This window comes from Topomyia yanbarensis, chromosome 2 (genome assembly GCF_030247195.1).
Source record: "Topomyia yanbarensis strain Yona2022 chromosome 2, ASM3024719v1, whole genome shotgun sequence".
Classification (NCBI taxonomy): domain Eukaryota; kingdom Metazoa; phylum Arthropoda; class Insecta; order Diptera; family Culicidae; genus Topomyia; species Topomyia yanbarensis.
In genome coordinates this window covers 232,705,782-232,721,359 of record NC_080671.1, presented here as the reverse complement: position 1 = coordinate 232,721,359, position 15,578 = coordinate 232,705,782, and the positions used below count along the sequence as shown (strand labels likewise).

The following is a 15,578-nucleotide window of genomic DNA, read 5'->3' as shown; positions in this document are numbered from 1 at the left end:
GATTTTATGTTACACCGAAAAAAATGTTTTTGAGAAAAATAGACTTTTTGGAACTTTGCTGATTTCGCACCTTTTTGCTTTTCTTATATAGAAAGGTTATGCAATTGGTCGGAATTTCGACCTATTAAACGAGGCCAGCAGGGCCAAGTCTCTTATACCATTCGATTCAGTTCGAGATAGCAAAATGTCTGCGTATGTGTATATATGTGTGTGTCAAATAATTTAACTCAATTTTCTCAGAGATGGCTAAACCGATTTACATAAACTTAGTTTCAAATAAACGGTATAATGCTCCCATAAGCTGCTATATAAATTTGAGTTGATCCGACTTCCGGTTCCGGAGTTACGAATTGAAGAGTACGGTCACACAGCAAATTCCCTTATAAACTGGTAACACCATGACGCCCGAATGATATAATACATATTCAAATAGGTTCAACATTACTTGGATTTGCGGTTCTATATCAATAACCAATCAAAGTAGTTTTGACCACATTGGCCACCTATGACGGTTATTGATGCCCCCGGGGAGCCCGCCAAGTTCCTAAGCTAATATCCCCCTATTTTCCAGCGAACTCTTAACCAATTTTTACAAACTTGATTTCAAATTAAAGACATAATACTTCCATTGACTGCCATTGAATTTTATTCAGTCTTGATTTTTGGTTCCGGAGTTACAGTTTGGTTATTGCGGTTACAAAGGAATTTCTCATATAAACCGGTACAATCGTAACAACTCATAGTTCAAAAATCTATTGAAATGAACATCAAAATACTTCGATTCGCTGGCCTAGATTCTTGGAATATATTGTCCACTATCGATAATTCCGGAAGTCCCGGGTTCCGGACATATTTCAGAACTAAAGCCACTTCGGTGATGACTGAACCAATTTTCACTAACCTAGTCTAAAATGGAAGGCATAGTATGAAGTTGCACCCCCCATCTACCCCTCCTTCCTCTCACACTCCTTTCCAACTCTCTTACCTTCACCCCCCTCTCTTTGACCAACTTCACACCCGCATTCCCTTCACCCCAAATATGTTAGGTTTTTCCTAACGCATCCTCCCCTCTCACTAATTATGCCCCTACCCTTTCCCACCACTGCGCATTTCAAAATATGTTAAAAAGAAGACAACATTGAACTCGCGCTGCTAAGCTAATTAAATATTATATTTTTGTTTGTCTCAAGTGTGTCAGCGTCGACATGTTGCTCATCAGGTTCGTAGCAGTCGTGCACTCATATATACTTACCAAGTGTAATAAGAATGTAATAGCCATTTCCTCAATGTTATACTGAACGTAACCAGCTTTGATAAATGAGAAAGACACAATTACACCACTAGGTGGATTAAAACAGGTTTTATTGCATTTTTGTGTTTTCCTATTTTTGTATTATTATATTTTTGTGTTTTCGTACTTTTGTATTTTTAAATTTTGTATTTCTGTATTTCTACCTTTCCGAGTTATTGCATTTTTGTTATTATATTTTTGTAATTTTGGATTTTTTTGTCTGTATTATAGCATTTTTGTGTTTTTGTATTATTGTTTCTTCATATTTTTGTATTTTTAATTTTTGCATTTTTGTATTTCTGCATTGCTCAATCATTTCAAATTTGAATTTTTATTTTTATTGTATTGTATTGTGGTGAATTTCTGAAATTTTTATTTTTGAATTTTGAAATTTTTCTATATTTAATTTTTTAAATGATTGAATGTTAGAACTTTCGAATTATTAAATTTTTGAAATTTCTAAAATTCTAAAATTCATGAATTTTTGAAATATTGAATTTTTGAATCTAACTTTTTGAATTCCTAAATAATTTAATTTATGAATTTTTGAATATTTGATATTTTCATCTCTTGATTTTTTATTTATTGATCCTTTGAACTCTTGCATTTATGAATTTTTGTGTTTTTGTATTTTTGTTTATTTGAATTTTTGTGTTTTATAGTTTTATAGTTTTGTGATTTTGTATTTTTATATTCTTGTGTTTTTGTATCTTTGTGTTCTTGTATTTTTGGGTTTCAGTATGTTGAATTTTTCTATTCTTGTATCTTTGTATTTTTTAAGTTTTGTATTTTCGAATTCGTAGTTTTGTATTTTAGTATATTCGTATTTTGGTATTTTGTTATTTTTGTATTATTAAATTGGTGTATTTTTGGATTGTTGTATTTCTGTATTTGAGTATTTTTGCATTATTTTATTCTTGGATTTTTAGCATTTTTGTATTGTTGTAATCTTGTATTTTTGCATTATTGAATTTTTGTATTTTCATATTTTCGTATTTTTGCATTTCGTTTTTTTGTGTTTCAGTATTTTTGTATTCTGGTATTTTTGCATTTTTAGTAATATAGTATTTTTGTATTTTCGTATATTTGTATTTTCGTTTTTTTTACTCTTTTGTTTTTTGTATTTTGGTATTTTCGTGATTTAGAGTTTTTAAATTTTTGTGATTTTGTATCTTTGTGTATTTGTATGTGTTCTATTATTGCATTCTTGTATTTTTGCATTTCTTATTTTTGTATTTTAAAATTTTTGTATTTGCCTGTTTTAGCACTTTCGTATTTATATATATTTGTATTGTTGGATTGTTGCATTTCTGTATTTGAGTATTTTTGTATTCTTGTATTTTTAGTATTTTAGTTTTTTTGTATCATTGAATTTTTTGTATTTTTATATTTTTATGCTCTTGTATTTTTGTATTTTGGTATTTTTGTGTTCTCGTATTTTTATATTATTGTGTTTTTGTATTGTTGTGTTTTTGTATTTTTGTATTTTTGTGGTATAGTATTCTTGTATTTTGCATTTTTTGTATTCTAGTATTCCTGTATTTTTTAATCTTAGTATTGTGCGTTTAATCTCTATCTGAACACGGACGGTTAAAGTATTCGTTCGGTCGAGTAGTCGCGAGAATAGTCGCTGACACTTCATTGTCAATCAGTTTGTCAAAAATTAATCGAGTCATTCACTGTCTGTGAATTGCACACAGATATAATGCATAAAGGCGTGGAATGAGTATGTTATCCTTCAGCTAACTTAACCTCAACCCCCAAGGTCCAACAACATTTAACCTCAACTGTCGCACTAACACAACCGCGCATGAATTATACTATACGAAATGAATGAAACAGCCGCCAGTGAGTGATGATTGTTTTGGTTTGATTTCTACCGCACGGGGGTGACAATACCGGCAATTATGAGAAGCATTATCAATAAAAGCATTATTCTAGGAAATAAATTATATTCACATTAAACTTCATTGTAAGCATTTTGAAAGTATTGCTTTTTCTACAGACATATATGTGAATTGTAATGATTCAATACCTCATACAGCGCGAAACAGCAGACACCATTCACACATCCTCTGTATTCGAACACTTACTTTCAGCCAAATACATATTTGCTTTCAGCTTTCGAGTAAATGCACAATATTTTCGTACTTTCGAATTTTTGATTTTTTTTTTTATATTGTAGCATTTATCTATCTGTTGTATTTCTACATTTTCGTATTTTTGTGCTTTTGTATTTTTGTGTTTCAGTATTTTTGTATTTTGGTATTTTTGAGTTTTTCTATTTTTTTATTTATATTATTTATATACAGGGTTTTTGTATTTCTGTATTGTTTCATTTTTGAATTTTAGTAATTTTGTATTGTTGGATTGTTGAATTTCTGTATTTGAATATTTTTAGCATTTCTGTACTTTTTGTATTTTGTACTTTTTGTATTTTTGTATCCCTGTATTTTTATATTTTTCGTGTGCATGGATTCTTGTATTTTTGAAATTTTTATGTTTTTAGAATTTTAGTATTTCTGTATTTTAGTATGTTTGCATTATTGTGTTTTTGAATTTCTGGATTTATATATTTTGTTTTTTTCTGAAATTTGAATTTTTGAATTTAAGAATTTTTCAATATCGGATTTTTATAAATTTTCGAGGTTTTTAATTTTAGACATTAGAATTTTTGAATGGTTGAATTCTCGAAATATTGAATTTTTGGTTATTGAAATTTCTAAAATCTTCATATTTTTGAATTTTTGAATCTTTGACTTTTTGAACTTTTAAATACTCGAATTTATGATTTTTTCAATTTCTGCATATTAAGTATTTTGTTACCTTGAATTTTTAATTTATTGATCCTTTGAATTTTTGCATTTATATATTTTTGTATTTTGTTTTTGTTGTATTTTTGTGTTCTTGCGTTTGTAAATTTTTAAGTTGTTGTTGCGTTGAATTTTAGAACACAAGAATTTTTTATTTGCTGAATTTATGATATTTTTTAATATTTGAATGTTTGAATTTGAAGTTCTGAGAAACAGAACTTTTGAATTCTTTGCTCTTCGAATTTCGGAATTTTTAATAATTGAATATTGGAGTTATTGAATTTTTGAAACCAGAATTCTCAAATTTTTGCATGTTTTAATCATTGATTTTTCGAGTTTTTGAATTTCTGAACCTTTGAATTACCGGATCTTTGAATTTTTATTTCTTTTTCAATTTTTGGATTTTAAAAATCTTCGAATTCTTGAATTTTCGAATATTCGAATTTCTGAATTTTTGATCTTTTGAATTTGAGAATTTTATGCTAAAAGGGCTTTTCATTTTTTTGTATTTTTAGTGCTTTTGAATTTTAGTAATTCTGTATTTTTGATTTTTTCTTTTTGTATTTGTATTTTTATTGTGGTTGTATTAATTTGATTTGGATTTTTTGCATCTTTGTATTTTAGAACTATTGAACTATTGAATTTGTAATACTTGAATTGCATTACATGAATTTTTGAATCATTGTGTTCCTGAATTTTTGGGTCTTACTTTTTGAACATTTCGATTTTTGAAGTTTATAATTTTTAACATTTGAATTCTTCAACTTTCCTGAATTTTTGAAGATTTGATTTTTTCATTTTAGACTTTTTTAAATATAACATTGTTTAATTTTGGAATATTCAATTTTTTTATTTTTGTGGATGTTTGTTGTTGTTATTGGAATTCTCTAATCTCAAAATTTTTAAATTTTTGATTACAGATATCTTGAATTTTAGATATTTTTAGCAAGCAATTTATATATTTTTGTTACTTCTGTCATTTATTTTCAAAAACTATAAATTTTTCGCTCTCAACGTCTTGTATTTCTGATTTTTATAATGTACATAATTTATCCTGTTTTAGAATTTCGTTCAGTTTTTGAATTTACAAATTATTGAATTTATCATTCCTCAGTTGTGCTTAATAACACTAGTAACAGTGACGTAGTGCTCTGCCAGTGATGTTATGCAGCAAAGCTAGCGTTGTGTGGCTGGACCACATAGTCGCAGCGAAGGATACCAAGCTACACAAAGCCGCTGACGGTCCACCTGAAGAGGTGTTATCAAACCCGCCGGCGGATGTGCAAACGAACCTGTGATTCACTTATTTGTCCGGTTTACTCCACAGTTTATAGAGAACAATTGCGCAAAGAGTGAAGTCAATGAAGTCTACCTATCGTGCACAATTGCAATTCGTCTTTGTAGCAATTTTGCTCGATAAGTAGACTTTTTTGGCTTCACTCTCTGCACACTCTTTGCGCCCCTTTATACCCACTAAGACGTCCAAAAAATTGTTGCAGAACCGTTCAACACGGGTCCAACGATGGACGTTTGTTGAATATACTCAGTCAAACCGATTCCGAAACCGGTTCGGTATCTTGAATGAATTCGATAAGGATTTCGACTTAGCTCAAATGCAATAACCTATTCTGACTCAGTAGGTTTCGGAATCGGTTGTTGCCTTTCAACTGGATTCCATATTGAATTCATTCAGGATTCCGAATCAAATTGCGAATGGTTTGACCACGTATCGGGTAAGCCGACTGAGCGGTATCGATTTGATCTGCAGTAACTTGGTATCCACAAAAACGCACTGTGATTGTGCCTAAGCATATCATTTATACAAAATAACAAAGTACTACATCCGTAGCAACGTTACATTGCATTTATGTGCGTTATCCATCTTCACTGCCGCTTAGTCGGCTTAAAACTAGCCATAACCCATGTTTGAGTAAACCAGACGAACGAGTGGATCACAGATTTGATTGCACTTCCGACGGATGATTTACAAACACGTTCTCCAGCGGAAACTTGGCCTCAGCTGTGTGGCCAAGCTGCATCACACTAACTTTGCTGCATAACATCACTTGGCAGAGCATTGTATAACTGTTACTAATGTTAATAAGTACAACTGAAAAATCAAACAATTAAACAACTAGAAAATTCAAAAACTGCAGTCCAAAGTTCCGAAACAAATTACGCAGAAATTATCCACACAAATCCAGAAATACAAAACTTTAAGAACTTTTTTTCAGATTAACTAATATTAAATGTACTTTGTAAAACATTTTCAATTTTTCCTGAATAATATTTCTAAATCGATGAAAGGAGTATGAGCTGTCATTAAACGTCAAATTTTGACATTTACAGACAACTTTTACACGTTTCATCGATTTAGAACAACTTTGAATTATTTGTTACTCTATGGGAGGCGGGATGCCCCACCCGAAGGTGCCATCCGCCGGCAGGCATGCTGGCGACCGGATGGCGTGCGAAGGGCAGGCAAAAGGCATGCGAATGGCGGGGCTAATATTCATAGCAAAGAACGCAGCCATCCGCCTGGTTATTGCATCTGAGCCTGCATTTCGTTCGCCCGTCACTTGTCGGCATGTATTGAGGCGATCGGTGTTGGCAGGTGGGGCATCTCGCCTCCGGTTACCTATCCATCTGCCGTGGTAATGTGGGTTCCTTCTCTCTACACGCTTGATTCCAATTGCACATCAAAGGGTTACAGTAGAGCACGTTTGGATAAATTGAGATCAATTCAGATCAAAGTTGTTCTTGTGAATTAGAAACAGAACTACAATAAAAATTGTTTTGATTCTTTTCTTTTTGCTTATAGCTAAGAGTATAAGCGGGACCATTTAATTTGTTAATATAAATCGATAACATATTGTCACGAATATATATCTATATATATATATATATATATATATATATATATATATATATATATATATATATATATATATATATATATATATATATATATATATATATATATATATATATATATATATATATATATATATATATATATATATATATATATATATATATATATATATATATATATATATATATATATATATATATATATATATATATATATATATATATATATATATATATATATATATATATATATATATATATATATATATATATATATTGTATCACACATCAAAGAAAGTAAATAACGGAAGAAAATCATTGTTTTTAGGGGATAGATCAAATGACAATTGGATATAGATCGTAATATGAAATATTTTATGAATTTTCTTACACTCGTGGTTAGCAAATTGAATCAGAATGTTAACAGCTTAGAAATTAGCTCCACAAATACCCTAATACTTAACACTTACAAATACTTCATCACATGTGTGACAAATCTTCTTATCGCTTGATTTGCCTTGAAGCGGAGAGTACTATGCAATATTAGGAAGCTTTTCCTCCTGACAATTCTGATAAACTATTTCACAATTGTACATGAAACCCTTCACCTTGACTAGGACAAAGAAAATATTAGGTTTGTTACAGTACACGAAAGTTGCTCCGGAGCAAAACATACTTACTCCTTTTTAAACCGGAGCTAGCAGAAGAAGAAAAAAGAGAAAAGTAATTGTCTAGTTTAGTGACTATAGCGATAGAGGTCCATTTTCAATGGGGTTTTTTGCCAATAGGGTGTATTTTAGCCTGAATAAACCGAATCCGAGAGCGGAAATGTGAAATTTTTAACCAATGTTCAATAAACTGAAAAAATAAGTTGTGATTAATAACACTCATAACAATAACAGTACTTAAACAAGTGAGCTTATACAGTGGAGCTAGTGTGATGTGGCTTGGTCGCATACCCGAGGCGAAGGATCCGAAGAGGCGCAAAGCCACTGAGAATCCGCCGGACGAGGAATTGATTAACTCGTTGCTGAAATTGCAAGCAAACCTGTGATCCTCTCGTTTGACAGGTTTACTCAAACATAGAGGCTATAGTTAGTTGAAAGCTCGTACACCAGAAAGTGATGTGGCATAGCCACATTAGTCAGTATTCGGTTGACTAATGTGGCTACCCCACATCGTATTCTGGTGTATTGTCAGACTTCGCTGCCGCTCAATCGGCTTTAAACTACCTATAACCCTTATGTTTAAGTAAACCGGACAAACGAAATGATCACAGGTTTGCTTACAAATTCCAGCAACGGGTTTATCAATTTCTCGTTCGGCGGATCCTCAGCGGCTTTGCGCCGCTTCGAATCCTTCGCCTCGGGTATGCGGCCAGGCCGCATCACACTAGCTCCGCTGTGTAAGCTCACTTGTTAAAGAACTGCTATTGTTAAGACTGTTATTAAGCACAACTTATTTCTTCAGTTTATTTAACTACGGTTGAAAATTTCACATTTACACTCTCGGACTCGGTTTATTTAGATTGAAATACATTTTCTAAACTAGATAATTATCAAGAGAAAGAAGAGATTACAGGAACGATTTTCTCATTGTTTCCTCCGGAGTACTTCAAGTTTCTCTTGGCATTGGAACAAACCTAACACTTTCTACGCAATATTACTCACCGGACAAAAAGGCGTGAAACGAGAAATTTCCACAATACATCGTGCAGCACCTCCAGCGAGGGTTGCTGATGTACGAAGCAGCGCGGTGGAACAGTCCACCCTCCGGGTACTAGATCACAAATCCTCAAGGTAAATATTTGAGAGCAAAGCATATGACAAACGAATGCAATATTCAGTGAATACAATTTAGTTTGCAACACTCCGTGAACTAGCAAGTGGTTACCGACTGCTTTTTTCCAACACGCAATCCACAATGAAATTTCTTCGCCGAATCAACATCTGAATAATCTTGGCTCTACTGGCTACTTTACTATCAATATAATACTTCGCTCACCTTTGGAAGAAACAAGTATTTTCATGCAGAAGAATTTGACAACGACATCAACATCTATGATCGAATATCACTATTTTGCACAACAGCAACTTTTCTTATTGAAAACACATTTGATTGCGGAGATTCGGCTCGATCCGTAAATCACTTGCACTAGCAGTATAATCCGCTCCCCCGAGAACGGGAGGAAACACCACCGAAATTCACTGCTGTACATCTCCAGTAAAATACCGTGAAGTCCCATAACAAAAAAATCGAAAAAAAACTATGTCCCGAAAAAACACAAGTCCCGAAAAAATCGCGAAAACGGCTAAGTGTCAGCCGTCGATGAAAAAAATACAAGTCCCAAAAGCGGGCTGCGCTATTACGATGTTCGCCCGCCGTTTACTAGCCATGGCGGACGAAATCAAAATTTCATTAGCCATCATGCCTCAGCAGAAAGTGGGAATTTCTTCTCTCTACACGCTGGATTCCAATTGCACATCAAAGGGTTACAGTAGACTTGGATAAATTGAGATCAATTCAATCAATTCAGATCAAAGTTGTTTTTGTGAATTAGAAGCAGAACTACAATAGGAATTGTTTTGATTCTTTTCTTTTTGCTTATCGCCAAGAGAATAAGCGGGACCATTTAATTCGTTAATATAAATCGATAACATATTTTCACGAATTATTGCCCATATATCTATTGTATCGCACATCAAAGAAAGTAAATAACGGAAGAAAATTATTGTTTTAGGGGATAGATCCAAACAAATGACAATTGGATATAGATCGTAAAATGCAATATTTTATGAATTTTCCTACACTCGTAGTTAGCAAATTGAATCAGAATGTTAAAAGCTTAGAAATTAGCTCCACAAATACTCTAAGCTAAGAGTAAATAATTGATTTTAAATATGTGCAATGTTCCAATAAGAATAAAATCACATAAAACATCTGAACACAAAATATTTCGAAATTTATTGTGAACACAACGGTGATCAATATATTTATTTCGATTTTTGGCATATGCAACAATAGTTCTGAACAACCGGTACGTTATTCCAAAACATTGCTTGAACCGCGAATCAGAAAAGAATACGACATAAATATGGAATACGTCATATTAAAATATTAATTAACTCTATAGAAATAATTAAACAGGTATAAGATTCTGTCAGTTGTTGTAATGATCATAAGTTAGTTTGAAGCAAAATTGCGTATAAACGGCACAAATAGTTACAGGGTGTTGGTAAAAATATATTGCTAGGATGTTTTAAACTCTCATTTATGTTTTAATGTACTTATTATTTTATTCATAAAATCAGCAAATAAAACCGTTCCAATTTGCATTGATGCATTATAGAAATATATCTATATTCTGTCTGCCACAGTGCAAAAAAAAAATAAATATAAGGCTCGTGAATATAAATGATCATTCTGTCAAAGTTTAATTTTTTGTTTGATCTTTGTTTACTTTTTATTTAAACCTCGTGTATAATTTTAATTCGCAGGCCTTCATTGATAATTGATCTTTATTTCAAACTTGTGAAAATTCACTTGAAACGAAAATAAATGTTCTCCCCCACGTCGATAGGTAGGTATCATGTTCAATTAGAATGACACTCACAGTTCATTTTAAATTCAAATTGAAATATTTTAACCAATTTTTTAATCAAAGTTTGAAATCTCGACAAAAATATAATTCCGGCTTAAAGCCAACTGTCAAAATTCTCTTTGAAAGGAAGTTCCGAACAAACCGTTACTCGCCAATCACAGATGTTGGCAGTAAACAAAAGAGAAAAATGTTTTCTTCCATTAACTGCTATGAACTGTGTTTATCCAGCGACGGTTTGTCCGGAATTTCCTTTCAAAGAGAATTTTGAAAGTTGGGTTTTAACCAGTAATCATATTTTTGTCGAGAAATAACTATCATGGCATCAATTACAACCGATGGTTCAGCCACCTCTAACTCGACGAGCGCCTATTCAAACTGAAGAAAAACATGCATATGTATATCAATTTATTTTCTTTTGTGCCTATTATGACACTACAAAGTACTGTGCATCATCGGCCAACTTTCAACTATCCAACACGTTAAAGTTCTATGTTCAGAAACATATCGGCAACAAGTTGACAAAATTGTTCTCAAACCCTATGGAACGAGATAGAAGAAAAGCTATTTTACTGCAAGAAAATATCGGAATGAATTTACTCATTTTCTTTAACTTGAATTTGTTGTTTTTTAACATTGACGTGTAACGCAGATCAGAACGCAGCCATATAAATGGCATCGTTTGGCTATTATAGCCGTAAGCACAAAGCCGTACTAACTGTTTTTAAACCGGACTAACTTTTAAACCGGCCTAAAATATTTGGTAAGCTTTAATCAAACGATGCTGTCATTTATATAGCTGCGTTCTGATCTGCGTTACACGTCAATGTAAAAAAACAGTTGTGCTTAATAACACTAGTAACAGTGACGTAGTGCTCTGCCAGTGATGTTATGCAGCAAAGCTAGCGTTGTGTGGCTGGACCACATAGTCGCAGCGAAGGATACCAAGCTACACAAAGCCGCTGACGGTCCACCTGAAGAGGTGTTATCAAACCCGCCGGCGGATGTGCAAACGAACCTGTGATTCACTTATTTGTCCGGTTTACTCCACAGTTTATAGAGAACAATTGCGCAAAGAGTGAAGTCAATGAAGTCTACCTATCGTGCACAATTGCAATTCGTCTTTGTAGCAATTTTGCTCGATAAGTAGACTTTTTTGGCTTCACTCTCTGCACACTCTTTGCGCCCCTTTATACCCACTAAGACGTCCAAAAAATTGTTGCAGAACCGTTCAACACGGGTCCAACGATGGACGTTTGTTGAATATACTCAGTCAAACCGATTCCGAAACCGGTTCGGTATCTTGAATGAATTCGATAAGGATTTCGACTTAGCTCAAATGCAATAACCTATTCTGACTCAGTAGGTTTCGGAATCGGTTGTTGCCTTTCAACTGGATTCCATATTGAATTCATTCAGGATTCCGAATCAAATTGCGAATGGTTTGACCACGTATCGGGTAAGCCGACTGAGCGGTATCGATTTGATCTGCAGTAACTTGGTATCCACAAAAACGCACTGTGATTGTGCCTAAGCATATCATTTATACAAAATAACAAAGTACTACATCCGTAGCAACGTTACATTGCATTTATGTGCGTTATCCATCTTCACTGCCGCTTAGTCGGCTTAAAACTAGCCATAACCCATGTTTGAGTAAACCAGACGAACGAGTGGATCACAGATTTGATTGCACTTCCGACGGATGATTTACAAACACGTTCTCCAGCGGAAACTTGGCCTCAGCTGTGTGGCCAAGCTGCATCACACTAACTTTGCTGCATAACATCACTTGGCAGAGCATTGTATAACTGTTACTAATGTTAATAAGTACAACTGAAAAATCAAACAATTAAACAACTAGAAAATTCAAAAACTGCAGTCCAAAGTTCCGAAACAAATTACGCAGAAATTATCCACACAAATCCAGAAATACAAAACTTTAAGAACTTTTTTTCAGATTAACTAATATTAAATGTACTTTGTAAAACATTTTCAATTTTTCCTGAATAATATTTCTAAATCGATGAAAGGAGTATGAGCTGTCATTAAACGTCAAATTTTGACATTTACAGACAACTTTTACACGTTTCATCGATTTAGAACAACTTTGAATTATTTGTTACTCTATGGGAGGCGGGATGCCCCACCCGAAGGTGCCATCCGCCGGCAGGCATGCTGGCGACCGGATGGCGTGCGAAGGGCAGGCAAAAGGCATGCGAATGGCGGGGCTAATATTCATAGCAAAGAACGCAGCCATCCGCCTGGTTATTGCATCTGAGCCTGCATTTCGTTCGCCCGTCACTTGTCGGCATGTATTGAGGCGATCGGTGTTGGCAGGTGGGGCATCTCGCCTCCGGTTACCTATCCATCTGCCGTGGTAATGTGGGTTCCTTCTCTCTACACGCTTGATTCCAATTGCACATCAAAGGGTTACAGTAGAGCACGTTTGGATAAATTGAGATCAATTCAGATCAAAGTTGTTCTTGTGAATTAGAAACAGAACTACAATAAAAATTGTTTTGATTCTTTTCTTTTTGCTTATAGCTAAGAGTATAAGCGGGACCATTTAATTTGTTAATATAAATCGATAACATATTGTCACGAATATATATCTATATATATATATATATATATATATATATATATATATATATATATATATATATATATATATATATATATATATATATATATATATATATATATATATATATATATATATATATATATATATATATATATATATATATATATATATATATATATATATATATATATATATATATATATATATATATATATTGTATCACACATCAAAGAAAGTAAATAACGGAAGAAAATCATTGTTTTTAGGGGATAGATCAAATGACAATTGGATATAGATCGTAATATGAAATATTTTATGAATTTTCTTACACTCGTGGTTAGCAAATTGAATCAGAATGTTAACAGCTTAGAAATTAGCTCCACAAATACCCTAATACTTAACACTTACAAATACTTCATCACATGTGTGACAAATCTTCTTATCGCTTGATTTGCCTTGAAGCGGAGAGTACTATGCAATATTAGGAAGCTTTTCCTCCTGACAATTCTGATAAACTATTTCACAATTGTACATGAAACCCTTCACCTTGACTAGGACAAAGAAAATATTAGGTTTGTTACAGTACACGAAAGTTGCTCCGGAGCAAAACATACTTACTCCTTTTTAAACCGGAGCTAGCAGAAGAAGAAAAAAGAGAAAAGTAATTGTCTAGTTTAGTGACTATAGCGATAGAGGTCCATTTTCAATGGGGTTTTTTGCCAATAGGGTGTATTTTAGCCTGAATAAACCGAATCCGAGAGCGGAAATGTGAAATTTTTAACCAATGTTCAATAAACTGAAAAAATAAGTTGTGATTAATAACACTCATAACAATAACAGTACTTAAACAAGTGAGCTTATACAGTGGAGCTAGTGTGATGTGGCTTGGTCGCATACCCGAGGCGAAGGATCCGAAGAGGCGCAAAGCCACTGAGAATCCGCCGGACGAGGAATTGATTAACTCGTTGCTGAAATTGCAAGCAAACCTGTGATCCTCTCGTTTGACAGGTTTACTCAAACATAGAGGCTATAGTTAGTTGAAAGCTCGTACACCAGAAAGTGATGTGGCATAGCCACATTAGTCAGTATTCGGTTGACTAATGTGGCTACCCCACATCGTATTCTGGTGTATTGTCAGACTTCGCTGCCGCTCAATCGGCTTTAAACTACCTATAACCCTTATGTTTAAGTAAACCGGACAAACGAAATGATCACAGGTTTGCTTACAAATTCCAGCAACGGGTTTATCAATTTCTCGTTCGGCGGATCCTCAGCGGCTTTGCGCCGCTTCGAATCCTTCGCCTCGGGTATGCGGCCAGGCCGCATCACACTAGCTCCGCTGTGTAAGCTCACTTGTTAAAGAACTGCTATTGTTAAGACTGTTATTAAGCACAACTTATTTCTTCAGTTTATTTAACTACGGTTGAAAATTTCACATTTACACTCTCGGACTCGGTTTATTTAGATTGAAATACATTTTCTAAACTAGATAATTATCAAGAGAAAGAAGAGATTACAGGAACGATTTTCTCATTGTTTCCTCCGGAGTACTTCAAGTTTCTCTTGGCATTGGAACAAACCTAACACTTTCTACGCAATATTACTCACCGGACAAAAAGGCGTGAAACGAGAAATTTCCACAATACATCGTGCAGCACCTCCAGCGAGGGTTGCTGATGTACGAAGCAGCGCGGTGGAACAGTCCACCCTCCGGGTACTAGATCACAAATCCTCAAGGTAAATATTTGAGAGCAAAGCATATGACAAACGAATGCAATATTCAGTGAATACAATTTAGTTTGCAACACTCCGTGAACTAGCAAGTGGTTACCGACTGCTTTTTTCCAACACGCAATCCACAATGAAATTTCTTCGCCGAATCAACATCTGAATAATCTTGGCTCTACTGGCTACTTTACTATCAATATAATACTTCGCTCACCTTTGGAAGAAACAAGTATTTTCATGCAGAAGAATTTGACAACGACATCAACATCTATGATCGAATATCACTATTTTGCACAACAGCAACTTTTCTTATTGAAAACACATTTGATTGCGGAGATTCGGCTCGATCCGTAAATCACTTGCACTAGCAGTATAATCCGCTCCCCCGAGAACGGGAGGAAACACCACCGAAATTCACTGCTGTACATCTCCAGTAAAATACCGTGAAGTCCCATAACAAAAAAATCGAAAAAAAACTATGTCCCGAAAAAACACAAGTCCCGAAAAAATCGCGAAAACGGCTAAGTGTCAGCCGTCGATGAAAAAAATACAAGTCCCAAAAGCGGGCTGCGCTATTACGATGTTCGCCCGCCGTTTACTAGCCATGGCGGACGAAATCAAAATTTCATTAGCCATCATGCCTCAGCAGAAAGTGGGAATTTCTTCTCTCTACACGCTGGATTC

General features: G+C 33.8%; 1 protein-coding gene across 9 annotated transcripts in view; it reads right to left on the bottom strand.

Moving 5' to 3' along the window:
* LOC131678338 (putative uncharacterized protein DDB_G0282133) overlaps positions 1-15,578 on the bottom strand; it is a 2,723,618-nt gene that overhangs the window by 2,490,350 nt on the left and 217,690 nt on the right. The window lies entirely within an intron of this gene.